Consider the following 7043-nt stretch of genomic DNA (forward strand, 5'->3'; position numbering starts at 1 on the left):
TTTTTTTTATAAAAACGTTTTCTTCAACTTAAGTGCCAACAACAGATGACTGGAGAAAGAAGTAGTGTGTAAACAATGGGCTATAGGCTAGCTGTGGGGCGGGGGGGGGGGGGGGGGGGAGAAAGGATGGAATCTTGTCATTTGAGACAGCATGGATGGGACAGGAGGGGAATCAGGTTAAATCACGTAAGTCAGAGAAGAAAGACAAACACCAGACGTACTCACACATGTGACATATAAAGAAACAAAACAAAGGGACATCCACAAATCCAAACCACGGGATTTTAGGTGTAGAACTTGGGAGAGGGGTTGTGTGTGTGAGTGTGAAAGGGTGTCCAGTGGACTGTGGTGGAATTTGGGGTACTTTGGTGACAGGTGTGATGGGGTCACATACATTTGAAAGTGTGGACCTCTATTCCAAAACTATATGAATATTATAAGCCAATGATGCCTGAATGAAAAAAAATGATGTTTAACACCACCAAGGTGAAAAACTCTCATTAAAACATCAGTTGGAGGGCGGAGGGTAGATAGCATAATGGTTATGCAAACAGATTCTCATGCCTGAGGCTCTAGAGTCCCAGGTTCAGCCCCCCGCATCACCATAAGCCAGAGCAGAACAGTGCTCTGGTAAAAAAACAAACGAACAAACAAACAAAAAAAAACATCAGTTGGGTGGTCCGGGAGGTGGCGCAGTGGCTAAGGGACTAGACTCTCAAGCATGAGGTCCTGAGTTCAATCCCCGGCAGCACATGTACCAGAGTAATGTGGGGGAACCAGAACCAGAGTTCTTTCTCTCTCTCTCTCTCTCTCCTATTTTTCTCATGAGTAAATAAATAAAAGCATTAAAAAAAAAATCAGGGAGTTGGGCAGTAGCGCACGTTAAGCGCACATGGTGCAAAGCACAAGGACCTGTGTAAGGATCCTGGTTCGAGCCCCCGCCTCCCCACCTGCAGCGGAGTCACTTCACAAGTGGTGAAGCAGGTCTGCAGGTGTCTATCTTTCTCTCCCCCTCTCTGTCTTCCCCTCCTCTCTCCATTTCTCTCTGTCCTATCCAATAACGACATCAATAACTACAACAATAAAACAACAAGGGCAACAAAATAAATAAATAAATAAATATTTTTTAAAAAATCAGGCGGTAGGTAGCGCAGCAGGCTAAGTGCACGTGGCTCAAAGAGCAAGGACCAGCATAGGGATACTGGTTCAAGCCCCCGGCTCCCCACCTGCAGGGGAGTCACTTCACAGGCGGTAAAGCAAGTCTGCAGATGTCTATCTTTCTCTCCCCCTCTCTGTCTTCCCCTCCTCTCTCCATTTTTCTCTGTTCTATCAAACAACAACTACATCAATAACAATAACTACAACAACAATAAAAAACAAGGGCAACAAAAGGGAAAATAAATTAAATTAAAAAAATTTTTAAAAACATATCCTTGGGGTGGGAGGAGATAGCATAATGGTTATGTAAAGATACTCTAATGCCTGAGGATCCAAGGTCCCAGGTTCAATTCCCCCATTGCACCATGAGCCAGAGCTAAGCAACACTCTGGCAAAAAATAATAAAATCATAATGGGGGGGTCAGGCGGTAGTGTAGTGGGTTAAGCGCTGGTGGCTCAAAGCGCAAGGACAGGCATAAGGATCCCTGTTCGAGGCCCCAGCTCCCCACCTGCAGGTGGTCACTTCACAGGTGGTGAAAGCAGGTCTGCAGGTGTCTATCTTTCTCTCCCCCACCTCTCTCCATTTCTATCTGTCCTATCCAACAACAACAACAGCAATGACAACAATAATAACAACAAGGGCAACAAAATGGGGAAAAATGGCCTCCGGGAGCAGTGGATTCATAGTTATTATTATTATTATTATTATTATTTGCCTCCAGGGTTATCGCTGGGGCAGACACCGAGCCCCAGCGATAACCCTGGAGGCAAATAATAATAATAATAATTAATAATAATAACAGGCTGGGCTATAGCGCTGCAGGTTAAACACACATGGCGCAAAGGGCAAGGACTGTCATAAGGATCCCGGTTCGATCCCCCAGTTCCCCACCTGCAGGGGAGTCGCTTCACAAGCAGTGAAGCAGGTCTGCAAGTGTCTTTCCTCCTGTCTTCCCATCCTCTCTTGATTTCTCTCTGTCCTATCTAACAACAACAGCTATAACAATAATAACCACAACAAGGGACACAACAAGATAAACAAACTGGGAAAAATAGCCTCCAGGAGCAATGGGTTCGTAGTGCTGGGACTGAGCCCCAACTACAACCCTGGAGAAAAAAAAATAATAATAAATAAATTTAATAGAAAGCACATCCTTTCAAAGAGCAGGTTGTGACACACCCAGTAGAGTGTACATACTACAGTGCTCAAGGACCCAGGTTCAAGTCCCCAGCCTCCCCCTACCCCATTGTCTTAGTACTCACATTTTATAGGAAAGTCTGGTTTTCTTTCTTCCTTCTTTCCTTTCTTCTCCTCCTCTCTCTTTAAACACTTTCTTTTTTAAAAAAATATTTTATTTTTTTTTATTTATTAATAAGAAAGATAGGAGAGAGAGAGAGAAGGAACCAAACATCACTCTGGTACATGTGCTGCTGGGGATTGAACTCAGCACCTCAGACTTTGAGAGTCCAATGCTTTATCCACTGAACCACCTCCAAGACCAGTATCTCTCTCCTTCAGTCACATTTACTCCACGTATGAGTGAAACCATCTAGTAGTTGTCTTTTACCTCTTATTTTACTTAACATAATCACCTTTAGTCCCATCCTTTTTGTTCCAGATGATACAATCTCATCTTTTTTTTAAATTATTTTTTAATTTTTATTTATTCCCTTTTATTGCCCTTGTTGTTGAATCTCATCTTTTTTGATTGCAGGATAGTGTTCCATTGTGTATATATCCTGTAAATTTCTTATCCAGTCATGTGTGCTTGGGCATTTAGGTTGTTTCCATACTTTGGTTATTGTGAATAAAGCAGCTATCAACATCAGATGGGTGCATATAACTCTCTGAGTTGGTGCTTCCATTGTCCTTTGAGTATATGCCTAGTACATACATATATAAATAGATACAAAGAAATTAAAATTGGACTAAAGAACCCAATATATCCATCCAAAAAGATCTGTGTACACATATGTTCTTAGCAGCACAATTTGTAATAGCCAAAACCTGGAAGTAACCCAGGTGTCCAACAACAGATGAATGCCTGAGCAAGTTGTGGTATATATACACAATGGAATACTACTCAGCTGTTAAAAATGGTGACTTCACCATTTTCAGCTGATCTTGGATGGACCTTGAAAAAATCATGTTGAGTGAAATAAGTCAGAAACAGAAGGATGAATATAGGATGATCTCACTCTCAGGCAGAAAAACAAGATCAGAAAAGAAAACAGAAGTAGAACCTGAAATAGAATTGGCATATCTCATCAAAGTAAAAGACTCTGGGGTGGGTGGGTGGGGAGAGTACAGGTCCAAGAAGGATTCAGAGGACCTAGTGGGGGTTGTATTGTTATATGGGAAACTGGGGGATGTTATGCATGTACAAACTATTGTACTTACTATTGAATGTAAAACATTAATTCCCTAATAAAAAATAGTACAAAAAAATTAAAATTGGAATCTCAGAAGAATATTATTTGGTAACTTTTTCACTTGGCAATATATGGTCAAAAAATTTCCCATGTGAATATTTTTATTAGATACATTTTAATGAGTATATACTATTTCATGTCATGACTATGCCATAATTATCCAGTTTATCACTGTTAGACCTTCAGTTCTCTTAAACCACTTAGAAAGTATTGCTGCGGTACAATCTTGTGTACAAGTGTTATAAAACCTAGAAATTCTAACGCCTGGTACAAATAGAAAATTTGTTTGAAGAGGCTTTTGAAAGATAATGACAGATTGCCCTTGGGAACGTTGTCTCAGTTTACATTCCCACTGATTGACATGTTAAGCATAAGAAACTTAAAAAAAAAAAAAAAAAGGGAAAAAAGTCCAGATTGCAGCTTTCAAGGGTAAAGTCACTGAAGTATTGTAGTGAATGGAGGTAAAATGTAAAGTGCAGTGGTAAATGAAGGATACTATGGAGGCTGCTTTTTTTGAGGGGGTGAGGTGGGGGGGTGGATGAAGCCAAACATTTGCCGGGGAGGGACTAGAAGCATTGATAACAGCAATGAAAATAGCAAACATTTGTTGAGGGCTCACTGTATCCTTTGCCAATCATAAAATATAAACTAAACAGTACACTTTATAACTGCAAGTTATGAGAAGAGTGACTAGCTGGTCAAAAGTCCCCCTGATGGTTTTCAGGAATTTCTCTCAATATTTTAAGGCTTAGCAATTTCCAAATTCAAAAAAGAAGAAGAAATTTTGATATTCAAATTCTACCACCACCACTGCCCCCATGACTAAAGTGCTTTAAAAAGGTTTGTGTGGGGGAGTCAGGCGGTAGCACAGCGGGTTAAACACATGTGGCATGAAGCGCAAGGACGGGCATAAGGATCGAAGTTCCAGCCCCTGGCTCCCCACCTGCAGGGGTGTCACCTCACAGGTGGTGAAGCAGGTCTGTAGGTGTCTTTCTCTCCCCTCTGTCTCCTCTCCTCTATTTCTTTCTGTCCTATCCAACAACAACAGCAATAACTAAAACAACAAGGGCAACAAAAGGGAAAATAAATTTAAAAAAAAAGGTTTGTGTGGGGAGACACTCAGTGTTTGTAAAGCATAGGATTTGCGTGGCTAAGGACCAGGTGGTGGAGACCCCCAGAGAAAAATCTGCAAGGCTGGGAACTGAATAAGCAGCCCACTCCTCTCAAGGGGCGCACAGTCAGGCAATTTGTCTTAAAGGGGTAGAGCTGCTGTAGACAACAGTCAGCCAGGCATCTTCAGCCCAGTGACTGGTTGGTGTTCTGCCTGCTTCATATATATTCCCACCTTCATCTGCAGAGACACCTACCCACAAGCCATGGACCTATTTTGGTGGGCCCATCTCATTCTCAGTTCCCTGCAGGTGCAGCACCAACTCCCCAGCAACTGACCCACAAAGATGGAATCTGCAGTTTCACAACTAGCCGCTTACTTGCTAGAGCAAGAGGGAAGAGGCTGAGCTATGAAATACAGCAAGCGAAGGAACTCCTCACCCATTTCTAAAAACAAACAAATACACCAGAGTTAAAACATATCAGAATCTGGGGGGTTTGAATGCAATCCATACACGAGTACGCTTTCATCTAATAAGGATAAACCATCTTGGCAGTGGGGCGGTAGCGCAGTGGGTTAAGTACAAAGTGCAAGGACCAGCATAAGGATCCTGGTTCGAGCCCCAGGCTCCCCACCTGCAGGGGAGTCGCTTCACAGGCGGTGAAGCAGGTCTACAGGTGTCTTTCTCTCGCCCCCTCTGTCTTCCCCTCCTCTTTCCATTTCTTTCTGTCCTATCCAACAAGGACAGCAATAACAACAACAATAATAACTACAACAATAAAAACAAGGGCAACAAAAGGGAATAAAATTTTTTTTAAGTATGAAAAGAGAATAAACCATCATATATGTGGGGTGTGTGTGTGTGTGTGTATTTAGATGTATATTTGCACATCACACTAAAAACTTTTGTGAGCTGCCCTTTGCTTGCAATAAAGGTAGATAATTTGGGCAGATGTAAATAAGGCACCACCACAATGTACAATGGGCAACCACAGAATTAAGCTCGGCAATCCGAAATAGGGGAAGTAATAAAAAGATTGTCATCTACTGTCACTGAAAAAGTTTGCCTTCAGGAACTCTGTGTGGCCATCTCGAACCAAACTCTCAGAGAAGGAAGCAGCAAGGGGAGTGTTTTTGTCCAGGATGGGGGAGCGCCGGGGTGAGGGTATGTAAACATTCATTTAAGGAGAAATCGAAAATAGACTTTTTAGAGCTGAATCTAATGTGAGAGAGGCTTCCGAAAGACACCGGCTGTTTTCTAGCAAGTGACTAGGCTGCACTCACCCTCTCAGGTGCTGCCCCATGGGTTTTGCTTTCAAACATCTGCAGGTGCATCCTCTTGCACCCCTTAGCTAAAAGTTTTATTGTTGTTTTGGGTTTTTTTTTGTTGTTGCTGTTTGTTTGTTTCCTGGATCAGACCTGACTTTGCACCCTTATTTCCACCTGACTTACAGCAAAAGACTCGAGGGCCGCCTTTGGACGTGAGAAAGGGGTGGAAGGCACGTTCATCAAAAGGAGAGTAGATGAATGGACGCCTCCTCACGTCCCCGCCGTCTTTTTCTGAAAACCGAATAGCAGAGGCCTCGAGATTCCGGCCGCGCAATGGGTCGTGACAGTGAAGGTTTCGGGGCACCAGTGACGCACGAGAAGCCGGGTTCCAACTCGAGTTTGGAGTCTCAGGTTCAGATTCCAACCACCACCCCACCCCCGGGCCCCCAAAGCAGGGCAGTCTTCCAGGCTTCCTTCTCAGTGTCGTGGAAACTGGCCAGTTCGGGGGAAAGTACCAGCCCTACTAGAGGGAAAAGTAAACACTGAAACGCGCGAGGCTACAGCAAAAGCACGCGGCCAAACTATGCAGCTGGCTCCGTGACTAAAGACTACGACTCCCAGCATGCAATACAATGGCGTCTTTCCGGCCCCCCCACCCGGTGCGTTGCATGATGGGAAGCGTAGTTCTCACCCGTTCTGTACGCTGAGGGGAATTTTTCCCTTTTTCTCAGCTGGTCTTGCCACATAGCCGATTGTCGAAAAGTCGCGATAGAATCATTTGCAATGTGACCCGACAGGCACACTGGGAAGGGGGCAAGAACGCGTTGCCGTGGCTACCGTTTCCCCTAGTCACCGAATAAACGAGCTCTCGGAACCGGAAGTGGCTCGGTGGTGACCCGGCCCAAAGTAGGGATGTGCTCCGTAATGACGTTCACTGGACCGCTTCCCTCGGAGGCCTAAGCTTCTCAGGCAAAGGGGCGGTTTCTCGAGAAAGGGTCCCGCGGAGCCGTTTGATTGGACAAAAGAGGTTAAGGGTGACCAATCGGGAGGAGCCACGCTTCGGGCATCGAGC

At 44.0% G+C, this 7043-nt stretch overlaps 1 protein-coding gene across 5 annotated transcripts in view; it reads right to left on the reverse strand.

Annotated features, from left to right (window-relative positions):
• Window positions 1–6934, reverse strand: part of LOC103117816 (putative tetratricopeptide repeat protein 41) — a 113159-nt gene extending 106225 nt beyond the window's left edge. For all 5 annotated transcript variants that reach the window (XR_009550687.1, XM_060194298.1, XM_060194299.1 and 2 more), the window contains exon 1: window positions 6663–6934. The gene's annotated coding sequence lies outside the window, so the exon portion shown is untranslated. The remainder of the gene's footprint in view (window positions 1–6662) is intronic.
• Window positions 6935–7043: the final 109 nt, after the last annotated feature.

Source organism: Erinaceus europaeus, chromosome 7, assembly GCF_950295315.1.
Source record: "Erinaceus europaeus chromosome 7, mEriEur2.1, whole genome shotgun sequence".
Classification (NCBI taxonomy): Eukaryota; Metazoa; Chordata; class Mammalia; order Eulipotyphla; family Erinaceidae; genus Erinaceus; species Erinaceus europaeus.